General features: G+C 35.4%; 1 long non-coding RNA gene across 3 annotated transcripts; it reads right to left on the bottom strand.

Moving 5' to 3' along the window:
• Window positions 1-613: 613 nt before the first annotated feature.
• LOC149190296 (uncharacterized) lies at window positions 614-25739 on the bottom strand. Of its 3 annotated transcripts, XR_016255983.1 has the most exons (17): window positions 24400-25739; window positions 23763-23856; window positions 23461-23550; window positions 22891-23227; window positions 22494-22777; window positions 19648-19733; window positions 19002-19352; window positions 18785-18890; window positions 18550-18617; window positions 17234-17590; window positions 17023-17110; window positions 10698-10779; window positions 9737-10412; window positions 9334-9436; window positions 9037-9122; window positions 8477-8826; window positions 614-8365 (listed from the first exon to the last, which is right to left on the bottom strand). It is a non-coding gene; the product is annotated as an uncharacterized LOC149190296 (long non-coding RNA). The 3 variants fall into 3 exon arrangements; XR_016255982.1 differs by lacking the exons at window positions 17023-17110; window positions 17234-17590; XR_016255984.1 differs by lacking the exons at window positions 17023-17110; window positions 17234-17590; window positions 18550-18617.
• Window positions 25740-26740: the final 1001 nt, after the last annotated feature.

Genomic DNA, 26740 nt, shown 5'->3' with positions numbered 1-26740 from the left:
CCGTGTATTGACTTTGAATTATGAAGGCTTTGACTTGACTTTGAATTATGAAGGCTTTTGTCAAGAAATTTCAGGCTCGCCCCCTAGATGACCATAGATGATGATTTTTTTAGCTAATTTCATGCTGGCTCTTTCTGGGCTCCAAACACTAGTATTTTCATCTAAAGAATGAAATGCAGGCACTTCCAAAGATCCATAGTAGCAGCTTCCCGCTAGATATGTTTCAGGATGTTTTACTGTAGGGTAACCACCCTACAGGGGCTAACTCTCATGTTCCCACAAACTTTGCAAACATAATAAGCAAAGGAAGATTCTCTAGTTTGTAATAGATGATATGGGCAGCTATTCAAACTGAGACTCTTAGTTTTTCTATTCACATAATTTCCTGGTGCATGCATTGAACTTCCTTTTATGTTTGATTTTTCATATTGCAGCTTGACAATAGATGCCACTGATTTAACTGGTACATTAACATGCCTTTTACTACATTGAGGATCATTCCATGAGGCTGAGTTTAATTCAAGAAATGTTTACTCAGTTGAAGAAAACTTTTGCCATTGATCATTTGAAATAATGCTCTGAAGCTTGAATTGAAGACTCTTTGAAGACATGGTATTTTGAATATCCATGGAAGGCACAGATGAAGTTTCATGAATACACTTATTCTGATCTATGTCTACAAGTGATAGGCAGGTACCCACTGACACACAAAGATCTGAACTTTCTCTTTGTATAGGCAAATCAAGAACAGAAGTACTCTCAACTATGGAGGCACGATCACCCACATTAATATAGTAACTATCCATATTTGTAACAGAAAAATCATTACAACCATCATCAATTTGGATGTTTCCATTCTCTTCAAAAGCCTCTGTTAGACGAGATCCTATGTTCATTGCATCTTCTGTTTTCAATATGAGCTGGGAGGCTGCACCATTTCCATCTTGTGCAACATCTGAATTTATCTCTAGAGTGGAATTTTTAGCTAATAACACTTCATTTGCAGCAAGACCTACAGGACATTCTTCTGTAGAACGTAAAAAAGTTGGACTAACATCTAGCTCATTAGGTAGTATGGAATTGTCTTTCTGAACAGTAACACCTATCCCTTGACAATGGCAAGATTCAGGATTTGTACGAGTTGTGTGTGAAATTTCTTTGTATTTTAAAGGGGATATTTTGCCTGTTTCTGAGTATTCTGTCATTACCATCATTCCCTCTGGAACATTTAAGTACTCATAAAGTTGAGATTGGTTGTATGACTTGGTTTGAGGATGTGCTGGAAATATTTCTTTGTCATCATGACTTGAGATATCTGTAGATATAGCCTGTTTTTGTAAATGCGTGGCTGGAAAAGATGACTTGCACATATGGTTGGAACTGAAAATGGAAGCATCTATTGAACCCAGAGAAGATTAAATGGAAGATGATGGCTCATTCTCCCTCCCAGAAAAAGAGCTAGCTTCACTCCTACAGGAGAAATTTGACAATTCCAAATATGACGAGGATGAGGATGTCTCACTTCCAGAGTGAGTGAAAGGTCACGTCACCTTCTGCATCTCCTTCACTGCTACACCACATAGGCAAATTAGACCAGTCCTCTTCTCACAAATGCAGATCATTTTCCTGAAATATCTCTCCTGTTTCCGTGCTTTTAGGAGAATGATATGACTTTGAATCTAATTCTGTAGTGTCTTCTAACTCTTGTCCCTTCTCTCTCCTGTTTCCGTGCTTTTAGGAGAATGATATGACTTTGAATCTAATTCTGTAGTGTCTTCTAACTCTTTTCCCTTCTCTGTTGTTGTGCTACTTTGACAATTTTCAGAAGATTCTTCACCCATAATATTCTCAGCCACTTTTGGCAGGTTTAGTTTGACATGCACTACAGGTTGCACTTCATATTTTGTTGCTTCCATTAGTTTGACATGCACTACAGGTTTCACTTCATATTTTGTTGCTTCCATTAGTTTGACATGCACTACAGGTTTCACTTCACATTTTGTTGCTTCCATATCCTTGTAGGGTTGTCCTCTTTAACATTGTTACAGCTCCTTCATATCATTTTGTCTTGAAGCTCTTTTGACGTACATTGATGAGTAGAAACCTTTATCACTTCCGAAACATCTTCACCATGCACTACCACTTCCGAAACATCTTCACCATGCACTTTCTGGTAGAAATGTTAGGAGTCAGGACCCATTATCTTCAATGGCATATTATCACAAGAATGCTTGAGATGAGAGATACCCAGATTATGCCCTGAAAAGATACAAACTGGTGGTTCTTTCAGTGACCTATCCCTAGCCAGTTTCTCAACAATAGCTTTCACCTTTTTCTCAGGAAGACTAATTTGAGTGGCTTCCATCTTTATATGAAACCCTCCTTGCTTGAGATGAGAGATACCCAGATTATGCCCTGAAAAGATACAAACTGGTGGTTCTTTCAGTGAACTATCCCTAGCCAGTTTCTCAACAATAGCTTTCACCTTTTTCTCAGGAAGACTAATTTGAGTGGCTTCCATCTGTATATGAAACCATCCTTTTTCTTTTTCATGAATAGAAGATTTTGATATCATGAAATAGAAGATTTTGATATCATTGGGGATGGACTGTTTGTTGCGACAAGTCCCATCATAAGTTGTCAAAATGGTCATAGATTTTGGGTATACTATGCCCACATGATGGATTTTGTTCAATAACACAATGTTTGACCTGCACAACATAAACCCTGTTTGTTAATAATATCTGGAGCATTAAAAAACACATTTTCCTTCACAATGAAGGGACATACAAACCTTCAAATTGAATATATCCTTCAAAATGAAGGAACATATCAACCCTCAAAATTGAAAATATCCATGTTTACTAGTAGTGGAAAGACTACACTGCAAGGAATAAGTTGAGAGACATATAAACCCTCAAAATTGAAAATATCCATGTATACAAGTAGTGGAAAGACAGAACTGTAAGGAATTAATTGAAAGGCAGTCCAATCATTCTTGAGAGGGCCATCATAATAGCATTTTTATCGACCAATGAACTATAATACTGTGATAGATGACTTAATAAGTATGCAGTAAATTTTCACGAGGACAACAACTGAAAAGCAAGGGAGCCAACCATTCAGAGCACAGACAGTTACAACCATGACATAAGCTTTGCATGAATCTGCACAATGAGAACACAATGTCCTAAGAGCACTAAACAGGTAACACATGCACTCAGCAGTTCACTTACCTCTTGTCTGCTCCACTTGCAACTTGTATTTCATGCCTTAATCTCCACTTAAAAACAGATCCCAATCTCCATTGTATAAGTATAACGAGGAAAACAATAGCTCTACTTTTTTGCAATCCACGTTATCTGATAGGAATGGTCATAGATTTTGGGTATACTATGCCCACATGATGGATTTTGTTCAATAGCACAATGCCTGAACTACACAACATAAACCCCGTTTGTTAATTATATCTGGAGCGTTAAAAAAACACATTTTCATTCACAACGAAGCAACATATAAACCCTCAAAATTGAAAATATCCATGTTTACGAGTAGTGGAAAGACTCAACTGTAAGGAATAAGTTGAAAGACAGTTCAATCATTCCTGGGAGCGCCATCATAACAGCATTTTTATCGACCAGTGAACTATAATACTATGACAGATGACTTAATAAGTATGGAGTAAATTTGCATGAGGACAACAACCAACAACCAGGGGAGCCAAACATTCAGAGCATAGACAGTTACAACCATAACACGAGCTTTGCATTAATCTGCACAATCAGAACACAATGTCCTAAGAACATTGAGGTCAAAGATGATGCTCTTGTGCAAAGATGCCTTTCATGAAAGGATTCCATTAGTGAGGTCATTCAAGGTCATCCTTATCATTTCATCCTCTATGACGACCACACCAATTGTTGCCAATTCATCACATATCTATGTGATCTTGGTCAGATAATTTGTCACGGTATCTAATCTGGTCATCTTGTTGTTCTTGAGTTTCTCTCTCAACACCATTTTTCCTTTTGCGTTATAACTCTAATAAAGCTTCATCAGAGCCTCCCACATCTCCCTTGTCTTCTTCTCAAATAGGGGTGAGGAATCACATGATCCTTCACCACATCCAAGATAATTCTCCTAGATTTCACACCCTTTTGGTTATAGGTGGCCACTTTTGCAACATATGTCGGCAGGGTGAGTTTGGTGTTAGCAAACTCCCATATGCCATTCTCCACGATAATCAATGAAACCTTCACCTTCCCAGGGGTGAAATTAGATGCACTCTCCAACCTTTGTACACTAGGTTGATATGTGGCTCCCATACGTATTGTATGAGTACAACTACTCTATCGACTTCCTGCATTGTTATCACTATTGCTCCAGCCCGCCCACTGGTATGATCTCCCTCTAAGAGGTGACCACCCATCACTGCTCGTTGTATTGCAATCTGGCACCACGCTTATGCAACTCTCCACCCTTGTATCGCACTTTTATAAACTTTGCACTCTTAACGGCGGCACCTCTGGGACTTCTGTCAATCTATGGTTGATTGCTACCTTCCCCTGCAACATAGCTCTCCTTGTTGGAACGACTATGTTTTGACCAGTCTACAGCACCATATGGAATCTATGATCGCAACTCTCTTGTCAGCTATCAGTTCTATCGCCGACCTTGTTGGATCTGACGGAAATTGTTGGCCTTTTCCTCTCGACCCAATGACTGTTGTCTTCGACGATTGGTTTTCCTTGCCCCATACACCCTTGACACTGATTTAGCAACGGCTACAAACTTCTTCGACACCCTTGTGCTTCCTCACTTACACGGCCCATCAAAGTTGGCTTGCCTACAACTTTAGGTTACTATTTTGGTTGTTAGCTCGACTAGCGACTGTATGCTACACTTGTGTCCCAATCGACCTCGACTTCTACCTCTACCACTGCCAATTCGACCTATGTGATTACCACATCCCTCGTGGTCTTGACTCACACCATTCTCTGTGGTGCCTAATAGATCTATCAACAAATTGGTCGTCGCTGCCCTAGTAACCACCTTTTAAAAAAAAAATCATCATCCAACCACTAGCCCCGCACATTGTAGAAATTAATTTCTCTTATGCATTGAATTCTCAACATGCAAACTAAGAATTATGCCTTGTATGGTCGTTGGTTGAACCTTAACCCTTCCAATCACTAAACGAACCTAGCGCCTGGTGATTCTGAGATCGATTTCTCAGAGTTTAAACTATGACACTTTGTTAATTTCAGAACCAAGCACCCTGAAAAATAATTCCTAGCAAACTTATCACACATCTATTGAATAAAAGCACAACTAAGGTCTTAGCGTAGACAAAAAAATATTCAGCAAAAACCACAACCAATCTCAATCACACATTACACAAGCTTTTTGCCCAATCAAATCAGTTCTTAATCAATAATTCAAGAATCAAAACCTACTGAGGCTCTCTTACTAGGATAATGACGCACTGAGAAAACTACAAATACAACAATAACCTAAATCTGATCCACTTGATCAAGCCCTAGATTTGTCCTCAATCTGCCTTAGCTGATTTGAATCTCCCTTGCTACACCCTTGCACATTCCTCAAACTTGGCATCCCTGAATGGAAGTCATTTTCCACTCAATTACTGAAATCTCCTTTCAATCTTGTGTTCACTGTTGTTGTGTCTTCTCCTCTCCTTAGATCTTCTTTTATAAGCTTGAGTTGTTGACTGAATCTGCAACCCTAATCTCCAAAGTGATTGACAGTTGAAATTTGAACTCACCTCACTTGAAATTGAGGATTGAGATTTTGATCTTGCCTACTATTTGCAAAGAACCTTTGCATTTCATTAGATTAAAATCGCTTTTATCTTATGAAAAATAATTACTTTAAATATTAAAGTAATTGTTAAGGTCCAAGGGTGTATTATGTGGCTTCTATACACCCAAACACTTAGGCCTATGCAAAAGTACCTAACCAAGCTACAAACATCAACATAGCGGAGATCACTCTATGTTAGAGATCTTGGTGCATTCATGAAGGAGACGCTCCGCCTTTGTTTCCTCATATTGAATTTATCCAAGGCATTGTTCTTGAACAAGAAGTCACATCAACATTTTGGGACAGTCCCATGCCAAACTCTGTAAGAGAAGTTTCCTTAACACAATAGATATGAATCAACTTTGGCCTAGCTTTATTTTTTAAAAGCATGGAGGAAATCCTTTTCCATAAGAACATTTCCAGGCAGAATTTGATACCGACAATTATGAATGGGACAACAAGCATGGACGTTTATTTGAAAGGCTAATTGAAAATTAAACTTAGATTAGAAACAAGACTAAAGAAAAAAAAAGGAAAAACAAGTTCAAGAAAGCCAACCTATGTAGGAGAAATACCTATCTAAGCAAAACAACCATATTTATAAAGTAATAACCTTAAGGGTTTGGCCCTAAAGTGATGCTAGCAAAAATAGTATCAAAAGGACGAAGGGTTCATTTATAAATGCATTCAAATAGATTCGTCTGTGTCTGAGTTTGAATGTGTCTGAGTTTGAAAGGGGCATTGGATTGGTAAATCATTTATACAGGACAACCTAATGGCATCATTATTCTTCTTGATAGAGGCCTTTTTTGTGGTTCCTAGTTCAAATTTTAGTGTTGTTACTTCGGGTGTTTAGTGTTGCCTTGGGTGTCATACTTACTGTTAACAAACTTGCAAGTTCTTTCACCTTCAAACAGCAAATGGAAAAGATGAAAGCATGTCCCTAATTACACACAGAGCTCAAAGCAGTTGGTTTTAGTAGCCAGGGTAACACCAATCTGCCACTATTTTAGGGTTGTAGAGCTATCATTGTGGGTCTGGAAAAGTTCTCTAGGCCTGCAATTCAATCGTGTTCATGCATCACCTCAGTGAGAAGTTTTGGGTCGTTATGGAATTGGAATCAAATAACATAAAAAGGAAATCGTAAGAGCGTTACAGTACCACAAACATCAAGATCTTGAGATATGTCATAGTTGATAGTCGAGGAGTATTGTTGCAAGGAACTTTCAAAAATTCTAAAAGTGTTAACCCCAAGTCCTACATCTCAAATGCAAAAAAACCAAGGCAAGAACAAAGAACTCTTGCAAAACAAAAGCAAAATTCAATAAGACATTGCCAAAAAGAAAGCCATTCGTAGTGAAAAGACGTCCACGAATTTATTTTGGCCTTGCTTGTATTCAAAACTTTGAAAGGTGAACCCTAATCTATTTTGAGGACTATGAATAAATGAAAGGTTAAGAGGGGCTTATTTGTCGTAAGCTTATGTTGAGAGGTTTTAGACCATGGACGTGCCCATGAGCTTATTATAGTCATAGCGCAAGAGATTATTTCAAAATGGTCTTCCTCTTGATAAAAAACATCTAAGGCCGCTAGAGGATGAAACACTAATCCACAATTGTAGCACCCTACAACAATCTTATTTATGTTATATCTAGCCCTTCAATTGGTCTGCTAATGATTCTAGTTTCAGATTTGTTTGTTCCAAGCCAGTCCTACTTGAAAGGGAGGTTAGAGATATTGTATGGAAAATGTAAAATTGTTTCTTATCATGCTATAGTACTAAATATGATCTACAGTAGGTGCCTATAGCATTAGTTTAATCTCCTAGTAGCAACCATCATAATAAGTGATAGCCTAGACAACACTTCTTCATAGAAGAAGAAGATAAACCAATTTGAGGTGATTAAAGGTGTTTAAAAGATAAACGTCTAGCATACCTTACCCACATTTTTGAAAACCAACAGCTAGTTTGGGGAAGATGGGTTCATGGTTCAAAGTTTATGCACATTGTTTACGAAGATTAAGGGCGCCTATTTTGGCATTTGCACTTGGCACATTGTATTTACTTACAACTTGATATGATCCACCATTTATTGTATATCATTCTCTAGAAAATGATTATTTGCAAATGATCCCATGCATTCACCTGAAGATTTCCCATTTGGGGGCTTGAGTGACTTACATATCCATGCACCTGAAGGAGGGTTGACTTGCACATCTTCTCATGGGGTTGAGTAGTCCACATATCTCTTGTCTAATTTGATAGAATAACTTTTCTAGATGGGCACATTCGAGGATGCAATTGTTACTACTATTTGGGATATTTGACATGGTTTACCATCAAACCAAGGAGGCCATGCTCACAAATGCAAAAACAAAGATCCATAGAAGTGGAAAAAAAAAACAAAAGAAGAAACTTACCCTCTACCGCAAAAGATAACTCAGCCTCTATGCCATTGCTCTACCTTTGATATAGTGCACCACATCTCTCTCACATAGAGATATTCAGTCGTTTCATCGGTGTTCCTTCCCCTTCCTTAACCTTCATTGCATTTAAATTTAAACAAATGAGATAATTATGAAGCAATAAATGAGTTAAATTAACAAGGAAAAATTTGTATACTAGTAAACAAGTAAATTCCTTAATACATACCTCCATTGCCTTAGCCCACACTTTTGGAGCTAAACCAACAACATAGGTTGAAATGACTAGTTTATTTACTCCACCCTCACCCCCAAACCCACATTAGAAAAAAAAAACAAAAACAAACAAACAAAAAAAGAAGTAAAAAAAATAGAAAGAAGACCAGTTAAGAAAAATAAATTATCAAACCACAAATTAGCATGGCCATGCTCACAAATGTGAAAGAAAAAATGTAATAGTAGAAAAGAATCACAACAGAAAACAATAAAACTAATAAAAAGGAAATAAGAAAGGAAAAACATCTGATGGAGACACCAATTTGCAACCCCAAAATGCGTCGATGGCCAACAAAGGACAATCTGCACACCAAAAATACGAGTAATATTATAAAAATATCAAAATATCTTACAAAAAATCTTAATTAGAGACCAATAATATTATGAGTAACCTTATGCACTAGAAATCAAACCTAAATCGTTAAGAGGGAAGAGAACTATTGTATTTGAAATGAGAAGGATTTCATAACAAATCATATACAAATTTTGCGTCAAAAGAGAACTCACTTCTACCTGTGTCTTTACCTTTACACTACTACAATCTCTCTCTCATAAAGATATTTCAGTAATTTCATTAGTGATTCTTCACATTCCATTATCTGCATTGCATTGCATTAAATAAGACATCATGAAAAATACTAAATACACAAAATGTTGTGAGATATTATGAATAATTTTATACACTACAAAGTACATCTTATGTGAAGAATAAAATCATAAACCCTAAATTGATAAGGAGGGACGATCATATATAGGTAAATAGGTTAATAATGAATCATATATGAATATTTGCACCAAAAGAAAACTCACATGTACCTTTGCCTCTACCTTTGCACTCTACTGCAGTCTCTACCTCACAAATAGATTTCAACACTTTAGTTTGTGATTTTCCACATTACATTACCTGCATTACCTGAAACGAGAAGATATCCATGTCGAACCAAAAAAGAACACACTTGTTGCCTTCGTTCTCAAGCACATTTTTAAATGTCTCTCATACAAAAAAAAATTATAGTTTCCTTGATACTCCACCATCTTCCTTTACCCACATTTGCATAACACTTATTATATAAATAAAACTATCAAATAATATAATATGCATCTAATTTCAACATGAGTTTTGCAACAAAATAAAACTCGCCCTCTATATTTCAACAAATACACATGATACAATGATGAAGCAACATATGAGTTAAATAGAAATAAAACTCACCCTCTATATTTGCTTCTACCTTGCTATGGTGACTCATATCTTTCTCATGCAAAGAGTTTTTAATAGTTAATTTCATGAGTGTTCCTTCACCTTTCTTAATTTGTATTGCATCTACATTTCAACAAATACACGTGATACAATGATGAAGCAACATATAAGTTAAATAGAAATGGAAATAAAACCATATAATTATGTAGTAACAAACAAGTAAGTTCCCATTACATACTTTGTTCACCTCTATACATAAACAAGCAAATCCCCCCATACATACCTCCACTTTGTTCACCTCTATACATAAACAAGCAAATCCCCCCATACATACCTCCACTTTTTTCACCTCTATACATAAAGAAGCAAATCCCCCCCATACATACCTCCTTCACCTTAGCCCATTACCTCATCTCTAAAACCACACTATTCAATAGAAAAGAAAATGTGAACAAAAAAAATTAGATAAAAAAACACACAAAAAATATCACACCACAAATTAGCATGGCCATGCTCACAAATATAAAAATATAACAACCACATGGAAAAAAGCAAAATAAAACAACAAAAATAGAAAGAAAACAAAATATAACCAACAAAACAAAAATAACAAAAAATAAAAAAGACAAATAAGAAAAAGACTTTGCACTATAGCTACAAAAAGCATCCATGGCCAACCAAGGGCACCCTGCACATCAAAACATAAATAAGTATTAGATAGAGACTAGAAAATATTCTAAGAAATACTACACATATATCAAATATCGTGAGAAATATGATACGGAGATCAAAATATCTTATGAGAAATCTTAATGGAGACCGAAAATCTCATAATTAATCTTATTTAGAAGAAAATAAATCGTATGCAAACACTAAACAATTAAGGAGGGAGGAGATCTAGAGTATTTGCAATACGAAATATTACATAGCAGATCATACATGGATTTTGCATCAAAAGAAAACTAACTTCAACCTTTGGCTTTGCGCGCTACTACAATGTCTCTCTCATGAAAATATTTCAATAGTTTCATCATGAATTCTCCATGTTCCTTTACCTACATTGCATTGCATTCAACAATTAAACAAATGATTAATAATGTATGATGGCTAAAATTTAAACAAAAGCACATAAGTGACCATACATATATATTGTTGCAACATAGGTTTCCATACCAAAGCATGCTTGGATTTTACACCAAATAGGAACCAACAAGAGTAAAAACACAACAAAACTATCAAAAAGAAAACAAGTAAAGAGAAACAATAGATAGCCTTCTTTAGTCTTTAGTCTGACATGAACAAAAATTTTAAATAAGAGTTACAGAATGACAAACTTCCCGGTATGTTCAGAAGGAAAAACACAGGAAAAAAGGATATGGATGTTGAAGAATCATAACATAACACCGTGACACTCTACATAAATTGAAATTAAAATGGTTGGTTCCCAGGACCCATATATAATACCTACGAAAGCACACATAATGAATTACAATCCTCTACCTTTGAATTGGTCTCAATGAAGTCATTATTCCTTTTTTGTTTCCGACTGTGAAGTAAGGTAAGTGCACAACCCATATCCGATCCACCGCAATCACACCTAGCATCAAGTCTCCACCTTTCAATCAGATATGATGGTCCACTTGATTTAATTTTGGGCATATCATGTACGTCTTTTGGCATTAGAGCTATTATACTTGTCTTACATTGCCTTTTATAATTTACATGACAGCTTCCAAGTCCTTGGCTTGGAGATTGGTCATCAAAAGCACATCCTATTGACCTTGGGGTAGGGCTCATTGCGGAATTATTGCTACATTCTGACTTGCAAGAGTCATCTTGATTATGTGAATGTACTGAATTTGAATTATGAAGGCTTTTTGTCAAAAAATTCCAGGCCCCATCCCATCCCCCTAGATTCTTTGAAACAGTGTCTTTGCCAATTCCACTATTCACATCTTTTGTCTGTGAACAAACTAATCACGCTTATACAACTCCCCACCCTTGTATGGCCCTTGTATAATCTTTACACTATTCACGACACCTCTATGAATTCTGTGAATCTATGGTTGACTACTAGATTCCTCTACATCGTAGCTCTCCTTGTTGGAACGACTATGTTTTGACCACTCTGCAGCACCATATGGACTATACGGTCATATCTATCTTGTCACCTAACAATTATATCCCGACCTTACTGGATCTAATGACAATTATATCTCTCTTGTTAGCTGGCCTTTTCCTCTCGGCTTGATGACTATTGTCTCTGACAACTAGTTTTACTTTCCCCACACATCCCTGTCACCGTCTCAGAGACGGCTATAGGCTTCTTCGACAACCCTCCACTTCCTCACTTACACAGCCTATCAAAGTTGGCTTGCCCTACTACTGTCACCTACTATTTTGGTTGTCATCTTGACTAGCGACTGTAAGCTAGACTTGTGTCCCGGTCGACCTCTACCTCTTCTATTGCCAATTCGACCTTCATGATTACCACGACCCATGTCATCTCGATTCACACCATTCCTCGTGGTGCTTGATCCCTAATAGATTTTTCAACAACTAGGTCGTGGCTAGCTTGTCAACCACTTTTTTTAAATAATTCACTCAATTGTCCAACCACTAGCCCACACATTGCAGAAAGTAATCTCTCTTATGCGTTGAATTCTCAACATGCAAAATAATAATTCTTCCTTGTACAGTCGTTGGCCGAACATAGACCCCTGCAATCACTAAACGAAACTAGTGCCTGCTGATTTGGAGATTGATTTCTCAGAGTTTCAACTATGATACCTTGTTAATTTCAGAACCCAGCAACCTGAAAATTAATTCCTAGCAAATTCATCACACGTCTACAGAATAAAAGCACAACTAGGGTCTTAGGGTAAACAAAAAAATATTCAATAGAATCACAACCAATCTCAATCACACATTACAAAAATTTTTTGCCCAATCAAATCGGTTCTTCATTAATGATTCAAAACCTACTAAGGCTCTCTTACTAGGAAAATGACGCACTGAGAAAACTATAAATATAACAATAACCTAAATCTAATCCACCTAATCAAGCCCTAGAACTATCCCCGATCTGTCTTGGCTGATTTGGATCTCCCTTGCTAGGTTCCTCAGACCTAGCACACTTGAATGGTAGTCCTTCTCCACTCAATTACTAAAATCTCCTTTCAAGCCTTGTGTTCGCCATTGTTGTGTCTTGTCCTCTCCTTAGCTCTTCTTTTATAAGCTTGAGCTGTCAACTGAATCCACAACCCTAATCTCCAAAGTGATTGACAGTTGAAATTTGATCTCGTCTCACCTAAGATCGACAGTTGAGATTCATCTAATTCCACTATTTGAAAAGAACCTTTGCATTTCATTAGATTAAAATCACTCATATCTTATGAAAAAAATGACTTTAATTACTAAAGTAATTGCTAAGGTCTAAAGGGTGTATTAGGTCGCTTTTGCATGCCCAAACACTTAGGCCTATGCAGAAATACCTGCCCAAGCTACAAACGTCAACAAGGAGGAGATCACTCTATGTTAGAGGTCCTAGGAGATCACTCTATGTTAGAGGTCTTGGTGCAATCATGAAGAAGATGCTCCACCTTTGTTTCCTCATATTGACTTTATCTAGGGCATTGTTCTTGAACAAGAAGTCACATCAACATTTTGGGATTGTCCCATATCAAGCTCCGTAAGGGAAGTTTCCTTAACACAATAGATATGAATCAACTTTGGCCTTTCTTTCATTTTTATTAAAAGTGAGTAAATCCTTTTCCATAAGAACATTTTCAAGTATAATTTGATATCAACAATTATGAATGGGACAACAAGCATGGCAGCTTATTTGAAAGGTTAAGCTTATTTGAAAGGTTAATTCAAAATAGAACTTTGATTAAAAACAAGACTAAAGGAAAAAAAACAAAACAAGTTCAAGAAAGCTAACCTATGTAGGAGAAATCCTTGTCTAAGGAGAACAACCCTATTTATATATTTATAACTTTAGGGGTTTGGCCCTAAAGTGATGATAGCAAAAAAGGTATCAAAAGGGGGAAGGGTTCATTTATAAATGCATTCACGTAGGTTGGCCTATCTCTGAATTTGAAAGGGGCACTGGATTGGTAAATCATTTATATAGGACAACTTAATAGCATCATTACTCATTACTCTTCTTGATAGAGGCCTTTTAAGTGGTTCCTAGTTCAAATTTTAGTGTTTTTTTGGGTGTCATACTATTCACAAACTTGCAAGTTGTTTCACCTTCAAACAACAAATGGAAAAGATGAAAACATGTCCCTAATTACACACAGAGCTCAAGGCAGTTGGTTTTAGTATCCAAGGTAACACCAATCTGCCACTATTTTAGGGTTGTAAGCCTATCATTGTGGGTCTAGAATATTTCTCTAGGTCTGCAATTCAACCTTGTTTTCTAGAAAGATTAAAAAAGAAATATGTTTTCATGCATCACCTCAATGAGAAGTTTTGGGTCATTATGGAATTGGAATCTACAAAAATAACATAAAAAGGAAACCATAAGAGGGTTACAGTACCCCAAACGTCCATATTTTGAGATATGTCATAGTTGATAGTCAAGGAGCCGTGTTGTAAGGAACTTTCAAAAATTCTAAAGGTATTACCTACAAGTCCTGCATCATCTCAAATGCAAAATATTCAAGGCAAGAACAAAGAACTATAGCAAAACAAAAGCAAAATTCAATAAGACATTGACAAAAAAGCAAGCCAGTCACAGCAAAAAGATGTCCATGAATTTAATTTGGCCCTGCTTGAATTCATAACTTTGAAAGGTCAGCCTTAATCTATTTTGAGATCTAAAGAATAAATGAAAGGTTAAGAGAGGCTTATTTGTCATAAGCTTATGTTGAGAGCTTTGACAGTGGACGCGCCCATGAGCCTATTATAGTCATAGCACAAGAGATTATTTCAAAATGACATTCCTCTTAATATCAAACATATAACTCTGCTAAAGGATGCAACACTAATCCACCATTGTAGCACCCTACAACAATATTATTTATGCTATAGCTAGCCCTTGAACTAGTGAGGTTAGAGTTCTTGTATGGAGAACATAAAAATGTTTCTTATCATGCTACAGCAAAAAATTTGATCCACATTAGGCGCCTGTAGCATTAGTTTAATCTTCCACTAGTAACCAGCATAATAAGTGATAGCCTAGGCAATACTTCTTCAAAGAAGAAGAAGATCAACCTATTTGAGGTGATTAAAGGTGCTTAAAAGATAAAAGTTTAGCATACCTTACCCACATATTTGAAAGCCAATAGCTAGTTTGGGGAAGATGGGTTCACAGTGCAAAGTTTATGCACATTGTTTACGATTATTAAGGGCACTTATTTTGGCATTTGCACTTGGCACGATGTATTTAGTTACAACTTGATATGGGCCACCATTTACTATACTGATGCAGGGGCATCTGACCCCCTTAATCAAAATTGCAAATTTTGAGCGGAGAAGAGGAGGACGTGGACCATCGGAGCAACACAAGGGACAAATCTGTTAAAACAGAGTAATTTGATGGATTTAATTAAATATTAATGTAATCTGCCATGTATTCATATATATCCATATAGCGAGCTATAGAGAGATTTAAGGCTTGTTGAGATATTTGTGAGAGGAAATCAAGGAGTGGATTTGATTAGATCCTTCCAGTGATCCGATCCAATATTTCTTATATATATATGAACCTGCTTAGACAGAGGAAGATAGAGGGTGACAATAGAATTTGTGTAAACTTGAGTGGTAAAAATGTAACCGAAAGGAGAGCTTGTTTCTAAGGCTGAAACGCCTTAGCTTGTAATCATACTGTGTATAATATAAAGTGTGTTTCAGTGTTGATATTGTACGCCTGTGTGTGTATTTTATAGATAATTGAATGTTTCAATATTATCGGATTTCCATCGATCACTACGAGGATCGATGGCGATCCATTGATAAATGAGTTAACCATTATGGAGTTATGTCGTGTGTTAAACGGAGTATGGCAGAGAACCGTCTTTTAACACAAAAGTCCATTGAAGGCGATCGAGATCAGGTTAAGAGGAAATAGATGATAATGCACAAGATCCGTTGGATTTGGAAGATCAACGGTCCAGATCCAATCTCGATGAGCGATCACACTTTATCGCATCAGCGGAAACCTTTTGGAGTTATCGGAACCAGCCCTTGAAACAGTGCGATTGCAATCTTGCGATTAATCGTCAACCGTCGAATCGAGAGTCAGGATCGACGGTCACGATCTAATCGCTAATCGCAAATCGGAGAGGCACGGCGATTGCGATGATGTGATAGATCATGGACCGTCAGATCGAGAGTCAGCATCGACGGTCGCGATCTAATCGCTGATCGCAAATCGGAGAGGCACGGCGATTGCGATGATGCAATAGATCATGGACCGTCAAATCGAGAGTTAGGATCGACGGTAGCGATCTAATCGCTAATCGCAAATCGGAGAGGCAAGCACAGCGAATAGTGGGAATACCGATTGCCGATGGGCGATACACTGATAGCCGATGAGTCAAACGGAGATCGGAGGACGCCACGAAAGTGGCTTTAATGAATGGACTCGACAATTATAGATGCAGGTGAAATATTTTTGAAGTCCGGCCATGCTTTTGACTGTGGATTTTCCATGTATTTCCAGTGCATTTCGATAGTGTTGAAGTCCCGAGTTTTTAAGGTAAACGCATCAGTTAACGCTTCCGATAATGAAATGGGCTCATAACCCATAGGTCCCAAGATCAAATTATGGTAACTGGAGGCAAAATTGGTGTACCCCAATTTCTTACACCATCATGGGAAGATGGGTTCATAGTGCAAAGTTTATGCACATTGTTTATGATTATTAAGGGCACTTATTTTGGCATTTGCACTTGGCACGATGTATTTAGTTACAACTTGATATGGGCCACCATTTACTATACATTGTTCAATAGAAAAGGATTATTTGCGAACAATCCCACATTCACCTGAAGATTGTCCATTTGGGGGTTTGAGTGACTTACATATCCATGCATCTGAAGGAGGGTTGACTTCCACATCTTCTCATGGGGAGTTGTCCACATATCTTTGTCTAATTTGAGTGAATAACTTTTCTAGAGGGGCACATTCGAGGATGCAATTGTTACTACTATTTGGGACTATTTGGTATATTTGACTTGGTTTACCATCAAACAAAGGAGTCCATACTCACAAATGCAAAAACAAAGATCCATAGTAGTGGAAAAACAAAAGAAGAAACTGACCCTCTATCACAAAAGTTAACTCACCCTCGACGTCATTGCCTCTACCTTCCTTATAGTGCCCCACATCTCTCTCACACAGAGATATTCAATCATTTCATCAATGCTTCTCCACCTTCATTAACTTACATTGCATTTAAATTTAAACAAATGAGATAATTATGAAGCAACAAATGAGTTAAATTAAAACAAGGATAAGGTTATATACTAGTAAACAAGTAAATTTCTTAATACATACCTTCATTGCCTTTGCCCACTACACTTTTAGGACTAAACCTACAACATAGGTTGTAAGGACTTGTTTAATTGTTCCATCCTCACCCTCAAACGCAAAAAAAAAGAATTAAAAAAAAAATTAAGTAAAAAAAAAACAATAGAAGAGAGCATATAAGGAAAAAAAATCTCAAACTACAAATTAGCATCGCCATGCTCACAAATGTGAAAGAAAAAAAAAACGTAAAGAGTATAAAAAAAAATCACAAATATAGCAAAAAAAACAACAAAACTAATAAAAATAAAACAAGAAAAGAGAAACAAACAGGTGGAGACAACATTCTGCAACCCCAAAATGCATCGATGGCCAACAAATGACACCCTGCACACCAAAAATATGAGTAATATTAAATACACACAAAATGTTGTGAGTAGCATGAAAAAAATATCAAAATATCTTATGAGAAATCTTAATTAGAGACCAACAATATTATAAGTAACCTTATGCACTAGAAATCAAACCTAAATCATTAAGAGGGAAAAGAACTATTGTATTTGAAATGAGGAATTCATAACAAATCATACACAAATTTTGCACCAAAAAAGAACTGACCTCTACCTTTGTCTTTACCTTTACACTACTATAATCTCTCCCATAAGGATATTTTAGTAGTTTCAAAATTGATTCTTCACATTCCATTATCTACATTGCATTGCACTCAATGATAGATAATGAAAAGAATACTAAATACACACAAAATGTTGTGAGATATTATGAATATTTTATGCACTAGAAATTACATCTTATGTAACAACTAAAAACATAAACCCTAAATAGATAAGTAGGGATGATCATAAACCCTAAGTAGATAAGTAGGGATGACCATATATAGGTAAGTAGGTAAATAGTGGATCATATATGAACATTTGCACCAAAAGAAAACTCACATGTATCTTTGCCTCTGCCTTTGCATTCTATCGCAATGTCTTACTCACAAATAGATTTCAACACTTTAATTAGTGATTTTCCACATTACATTAGTTGCATTACAATGTGGTCAATAATTAGATAGATGACAAATAATGTAAGATACCGTGAATTTAAATACACACAAATGGAACCATACGTATCACCTCAATCCTCGCTTTCACTCACTATGCTTTTGTAATCATGGGTTGTTTGGACCTACTTTAAGTTCTCGCACAATGTTAGACACTTTAGATATATTATGAGAAATCATAAACCAAAACAAAATGTCTATGAGTAATATTATGCAAAATTACATCTTATGTAATGACAAAAAATCAATAATTCCTTAACAAGGAAGGGGGGAGGAGAACCATCGTCTTGAAACGAGAAGATATCCATGTCGAAGCCAAAAGAGAACGCACTTTTTTCCTTTGTTCTCCTGCACATTTGCAAGTCTCTCTCATACAAAAAAAATTCCATAGTTTACTCGATACCCCAACACCTTCCTTTACCCACATTTGCATAATGCTAATTATATAAATAAATCTCAAATAATATAATATGCGTCTAATTTCAACATGAGTTTTGCAACAAAATATAACTCACCCTCTATCTTTGCTTCTGACTTTGCTATGGTGACTCACATCTCTCATGTGGAGTTCTTATAGTAATTTCATGAGTGTTCCTTCACCTTTCTTAATTTGTATCGCATCTACATTTCAACAAACACACATGATACAATGATGAAGCAACATATGAGTTAAATAAAAATGGACATAAAACCATATAATTATTTCGTAACAAACAAGTTCCCCATATATACCTTGTTCATCTTTAAACATAAAGAAGCAAATCCCCACATGCATACCTCATTCACCTTTGCTCATTACACTTGTGGACTATGGATCATCCCTAAACCCACACTATTCAACCGAAAAGAAAATGTGAACAAAAGAAAATTATATTTAACACACACACACACATTGAAAAAAAAATATCGATCCATAAATTAGCATGGCCATGCTCACAAATACAAAGATATAACATGTTCTAGAAAAAAATATAAGCAACAATAAAAAAATAACAAAAAAAATAAAAATAAGACATAAAAAGACAAATAAGAAATAGACTCTACTATAACTACAAAAAGCATCCATCGCTAACCAAGGGCACCCTGCACATCAAAACACAAATAAATATTAAATAGACTAGAAATATTCGAAGAAATACTAAATATACATCAAATATTGTAAGAAATAATAAAGACAGATCAAAATATCTTATGAGAAATCTTAATGGAGACCGAAAATCTTATAAGTAATCTTATTCAGTAGAAAATACATCTTATGCAAACACCAAATATCATAAACACTAAATAAGTAGGGAGGAGATCCAAAGTATTTGCAATAAGAAATATTACATAGCAGAGCATAAATGGATTTTGATTTTGCATCAAAAAGAGAACTGACCTCAACCTTTGCCTTTGCACTCTACTCAATGCCTCTCTCATTAAAATGTTTCAGTAGTTCTTCATGAATCCTCCACAATCCTTTACCTACGTTGCATTGCATTTAATAATTAAATAAATGATTAATATGTGAGATGGCTCAAATTTAAACAAGAACACATATGGGACCATACATATATATTGTTGCAACATAGGTTTCCATACCAAAGCATGCATGGGTTTACACCAAATAGCCAAATAGGAACCAACAATAGTAAAAAAACAACAAAACTAACAAAAAGAAAACAAGTAAACCCCAAAATGTGTTAAACCAACCAAGGCACCATACACGCCAAAAAAAAAAATATTAGTAATATTAAATATACACAAAATGTTTTAAGAAACATGAAACAAATATCAAAACATTTTATGAAAAATCTTACTTAGAGACCAACAATATTATGACATTTCCAAGCAAAATTCGATACCAACAGTAGTTATGAATGGGATGACAGTTATGAATGGGAAAACAAGCATGGAAACTTATTTGAAAGGTTAATTCAAAATTTAACTCCGATTAAAAACAAGACTAAAGAAAAAAAAAAGTTCAAGAAAGCCAACCCATGTAGGAGAAATACTTGTGTGAATAGACAGTTATGAATGGGAAAACAAGCATGGCAACTTATTTGAAACGTTAATTCAAAATTGAACTCCGATTAAAAACAAGACTAAAGAAAAAAAATGTTCAAGAAAGCCAACCTATGTAGGAGAAATACTTGTGCGAGTAGATTGACCATATTTATATAGTCATAATTTTAGGTGGTTGGCTGTAAAATCATGTTAGCAAAAAATAGTATAAAATGGAGGAAGGGTTCATTTATAAATGCATTCATGTAGGGTTCATTTATACATGACAACCAAATGGCATTATTACTCTTCTTGATAGTGTCATTTTCTATGGTTCCTAGTTCAAATTTGTGTTGATTTGAGTGTCATACTTACTATGCACAAACTTGCAAGTTGTCTCACCTTTAACAACAAATGGAAAGGATGAAGCATGCCCCTAATAACACACAAAGTTCAAGGGAGTTAGTTTTAGTAGGCAAGGTAATAATTTGGAATTCTTCTCAACACCAATCTCCCATTATTTTAGGGTTGTAGACCTACCATTGTGGATTTGGAATATTTCTCTAAGCCTACAATTCAAGCTTGTTTTCGAGGAAGATAAAATAAAGAAACGTTTTGTTCATGCATCAACTTAGTGCAAGTTTTGGGTCGTTATGGAATTGGAATCTACAAAAATAACATTAAAAATAAACCATAAGATGCTTATAGTAAATGAGATATGTCACATTTGACAGTCGAAGAGCAATGTTGCAAGGAACTTTCAAAAATTCTAAAGGTGTTACCCCAAATCATCTCAAATGCAAAAAAATCAAGGCAAGAACAAACACATTGCAAAACAAAAGAAAATTTCAATAAGGCACTGAAAAGCAAGATATTCCCAGCAAAAAACGTCCATGAATTTATGCTGGCCCTGCTTGTAATCATAACTTTGAAAGGTCAACCCTAATCTATTCTGAGCTTTAAGAATAAATGAAAGGTTAAGATGGGCTTATTTGTGGTAAACATATGTTGAGGGATTTTGGATAGTGGAAGTGCCCATGAGCCTATTATAGTCATAGGGCAAGAGATTATTTCAAAATGGCATTCATCTTGATATCAAACATCTAAGGCTGCTAGAGGATGCAACACTATATAGAGGAATCCATAGTTGTAACACCCTACAACAGTTTTGTTTATGCTATAGTTAGCCCTTGAATTGGTATGCTTATGATTCCATTTTGAAATCTGCTTGTTCCAAGCCAACCCTATATGCATTAGCACTTGAAACGAAGGTTACAAATCTTGTACATGAGAATGTAAAAATGTTTCTTATCATGCTACACCAATAAATATGATCTGCGTTAAGCACCTATAGCATTAGTTTAATCTTCCAATAGCAACCAACATAATCACTGATAGCCTTCATGCTACACCAATAAATATGATCTACATTAAGCACCTGTAGCATTAGTTTAATCTTCCAATAGCAACCAACATAATAAGTGATAGCCTAGGCAGTACCTCTTCATAGAAACAAGATCAACCTATTTGAGGAGATTAAACGTGTTTAAAATACAAACATCTAGCCTAACTTACACACAGATTTGTTCATAGAAACAAGATCAACCTATTTGAGGAGATTAAAGGTGTTTGAAATACAAATGTCTAGCCTACCTTACACACAGATTTGAAAACCAGCGGCTAGTTTTGGCACAAATTTGAGGAGAATAAAGGTGTTTAATAGACAAACCAACATACAGGTTCGCATACCTTACCCATGCAATTTGAAAACCAGCAGCTATTATGGGGCAGATGGATTCATGGTACAAAGCTTATGCACATTGTTTATGTTGATTAAGGGCACCTATTTTGGCATTTGCATATGGCACATTATATTTAGTTACAACATGATATGGTCCATCATATATTGTATATTGTTCACTAGAAAAGGATTATTTGCACATGATCCCATACATTCACTTGAAGATTGTCCATTTGGGGGCTTGAGTGACTTACATATACATGCATGTGAAGGATGGTTGACTTGCACATCTTCTCGTGGGGAGAAATTGTCCACATATCTTGTCTATTTTGATTGAATAACTCTTCTAGAGGGGTAGAGGGGCACATTTGAGGATGAAGTTGTTAATACTATTTGAGATATTTGACTTGGTTTACCATTAAACCAAGGAAGCCATGCTCACAAAAGAAAAAACAAAGATCGATAGTAGTGGAAATACCAAAACAAAAGAACAAACTCACCCTTTATCACCCTCCATGTCATTTCCTCTACATTTGCTATAGTGCCTGACATCTCTCTCACACAGAGAAATTTAGCCGTTTCATCAATGCTCCTCCACTTTACTTAACCTACATTGCATTTAAATTTAAACACATGAGATCTATAGTAGTGGAAATACAAAAACAAAAGAACAAACTCACCCTTTATCACCCTCGATGTCATTCTACATTTGCTATAGTGCCCCACATCTCTCTGAAGCGGAGAAATTCAGTCGTTTCATCAATGCTCCTCCACTTTCCTTAACCTACATTGCATTTAAATTTAAACACATGAGATAATTATGAAGCGACAAATAAGTTAAATTAAAACAAGGATAAAATTATATACTAGTAAACAAGAAAATACTTCAGTACATACCTCCATTGCCTTTTTCCACTACACTTCTGGATCTAAACCCACAACATAGGTTGTAATGACTTGTTTAATTGCTCCCCCCTCACCCCAAACCCAAAAAAAGAGAACAAAAGTAAGAAAAATAAAAGAGAGGACATATAACAAAAAAAAATACGAAACCACAAATTAGCATGGCCATGCTCAGACACGTGAAGGATTTAACCAATAAAAACATAAGGGTAAAACAAATCACAATAGAAAAAAAAATAAAACTAACGAAAAGAAAACAAGAAAAGAGAAACAACAAATGAAGGCACCTATCCACAACCCCAAAATGTGTCGATGCCCAACCAAAGACACCCTGCACACCAGAAATATGAGTAATATTAAATACACACAAAATGCTCTAGTAACCTGGAAAAAAATATCAAAATATATTACGAGAAATATTAATTTGAAAACAACAATATTATGAGTAACCTTATGCACTAAAAATCAAACCTAAATCATTCACAGGGAGGAGAATTGTTATATTTGAAATGAAAAATTTTCTTAACAAATCATACACATATTTTGCACCAAAAAAGAACTCACCTCTACCTCTTTACCTTCACACTCTACTACAATATCTCTCCCATAAAGATATTTCCATAGTTTCATTAGTGATTCTTCAAATTCCATTGTCTGCATTGCATTGCATTGCACTCAGACATTACAAAAAATACTATATACACACAAAATGTTGTGATATATTATGAATAATCATATGCACTAGAAAGTACATCTTTTGCAAAAACTAAAAATCATAAATCCTAAATAGATGAGGGATGATCATATAGAGATAAATAGGTAAATAGTAGATCATATATGGGTATTTGCACCAAAAGAAAACTCACATGTGCATTTGCCTATTCCTTTGCTCTCTACTGCAGTCTCTTCCTCGCAAATACATTTTAACAATTTAGTTGGTGATTCTCCACGTTACATTACCTGCATTACAATATGGCCAGTGATTGGATTAATGATAAATAATGTAAGATGCGTAGAATTTAAATACACACAGATGGAACTATACATATCACCTCAATCTTCGCCTTTACCCTCTGTGCTTGTATAAACATGGGTTGTTAAAAACTACCTTAATTTCTCACACAATGTACCAAACAAACACTTACATATATTATGAGAAATCATAAGCCAAAACAAAATGTCTTGTGAAAAATATTATGCCAAATTACATCTTATGTAATGACTAAAAAACATATTTTCCCAACAAGGAATAGGGAAGGAGAACCATTGTATTGAAATGAGAAGATATCCAAGTTGAAACCAAAAGAGAACGCATTTTTCCCCTTGTTCTCCTACACATTAGCAAGTCTCTCCAATACAAAAACATTTCCGAACTTTTATCAATACTCCACCACCTTCCTTTACCCACATTTGCATACCACACATTATCTAAATAGATCTCAAATAATATAATATGCATCTATTTTAACATGAGTCTTGCAACAACATATAGTGCAAGGATACCTTTGATATGGTGCTCACATCTCTCTCACGCAAAGAAAATAGTGATTTCACCAGTGTTTCGTCTTAACCTACATTTCATCTACATTTCAACAAACACGCATGATATAATGATAAAGAAACAAATGAATTAAATAAAATTGGACATAGAACCATATAATTTAATAACAAACAAGTAAGCCCATCCATACATACCTTGTTTGCCCTTATGCATAAACAAGCAAATTCCCCCATAGATACCTCCTTCGCCTTTGCCCATTACACTTGTGGATAATTATGTAGTAACAAACAAGTAAGCCCATCCATACATACCTTGTTTGCCTTTATGCATAAACAAGCAAATTCCCCCATAGATACCTCCTTCGCCTTTACCCATTACACTTGTGGATAATTATGTAGTAACAAACAAGTAAGCCCATCCATACATACCTTGTTTGCCTTTATGCATAAACAAGCAAATGCCCTCATAGATACCTCCTTCGCCTTTGCCCATTACACTTGTGGACTTTGGATCATCCCTAAACCCACACTATTGAACCAAAAAGAAAAAGTGAACCAAAATGAATGATATAGCACACACAAGATAAAAATGTCAAACCATAAATTAGCATGCCCATGCTCACACATACAAAGATATAATAGTAAGCCCATCCATACATACCTTGTTTGCCTTTATGCATAAACAAGCAAATTCCCCCATAGATACCTCCTCCGCCTTTGCCCATTACACTTGTGGATAATTATGTAGTAACAACAAGTAAGCCCATCCATACATACCTTGTTTTCCTTTATGCATAAACAAGCAAATTCCCCCATAGGTACCTCCTTCGCCTTTGCCCATTACACTTGTGGATAATTACGTAGTAACAAACAAGTAAGCCCATCCATACATACCTTGTTTGCCTTTATGCATAAACAAGCAAATTCCCCCATAAATACCTCCTTTGCCTTTGCCCTTTACACTTGTGGACTTTGGATCATCCCTAAACCCACATTATTGAACCAAAAAGAAAAAGTGAACCAAAATGAATGATACAAAACACACACAAGATAAAAATGTCGAACCATAAATTAGCATGGCCTTGCTCACACATACAAAGATATAATAGTCACAACGTAAAAAAAAAAACAAAATAGAACAAGAATAGAAACAAAATATATATAACCAACCATACAAAATAACAAAAAATAAAATAAAAAGGCAAATAAGAAATAAATTACAAAATACATCTTATGCAAACAACAAAAACCATAAGCATTAAATAAGTAAGGGGAGAGGAGATCTAGAGTATTTGCAATATAAGAGATTACATAACAAATCATATATGGATTTCGCATCAAAAGAAAACTGACCTCAAGCTTTGCCTCTACAGTGTACACTCTACTACAATGTCTGTCTCTTGAAAATATTTCAATAGTTTCATCATGAATCCTCCACATTCCTTTACCTATATTGCATTGCATTCAATGATTAAACAAATGATTAATAATTTAAGATTGTTCAAATTTAAACAAAACAAATATGGGACCATACATATAATAGCAAAAAAAATAACAAAACTAACAAAGGGAAAACAAGAGAAACAATAGATAGAGACACTAATTTGCAACCCAAAAATGCATTGATGGCCAACAAAGTAATATTAAATACACACAAAGTGTTCTAAGAAATACAACAAATATCAAAACATTTTATGAAAAATCTTAATTAGAGACCAACTATATTATGTTATGCACTAAAAAGTAAAAATTATGCAAATTGTAAAATCATCAACCCCAAATAGATAAATAGCGAGAACTATTGTATTTAAAATGAGAAATATTTCTTAACAAATCATAAACAAATTTTGTACCAAAAAGGAACTCACCTCTACATCTTTATATGCCTTTGCACTCTACAAAAATCGCTCTCTCATAACAATATTTTAGTAGTTTCGTTAGTGATCCTCCACATTCGATTATATGCATCATATTGCACTCAATAAAACATTTTGAACAATATTAAATAACACTAAAAATCATTGATCCTAGCTAGATAAGGAGGGAGAATCATATATATGTAAATAGCCGAACATATGTGGATATTTGCACCCCAAAAAAACTCACCTCTACCTTTACAGTCTGCTACAGCCTCTCCCTCACAAGTATATTTCAGAAGTTTAGTTATTGATTTCTCCATGTTACATTGTCTGCTCTGCTACAGCCTCTCCCTCACAAGTATATTTCAGAAGTTTAGTTACTGATTTCTCCATGTTACATTGTCTTCTTTACATCGTGGTCAATAATTAAATAAATGAGAAATAACGTAATACACCTCAAATTTTGAACACACATATCACCTCAA

This window comes from Pinus tabuliformis, chromosome 3_1 (assembly GCF_031772625.1).
Source record: "Pinus tabuliformis cultivar Carrire ecotype Pingquan chromosome 3_1, CPIR1, whole genome shotgun sequence".
NCBI lineage: Eukaryota > Viridiplantae > Streptophyta > Pinopsida > Pinales > Pinaceae > Pinus > Pinus tabuliformis.
This window is presented reverse-complemented; position numbering and strand designations above follow the sequence as displayed.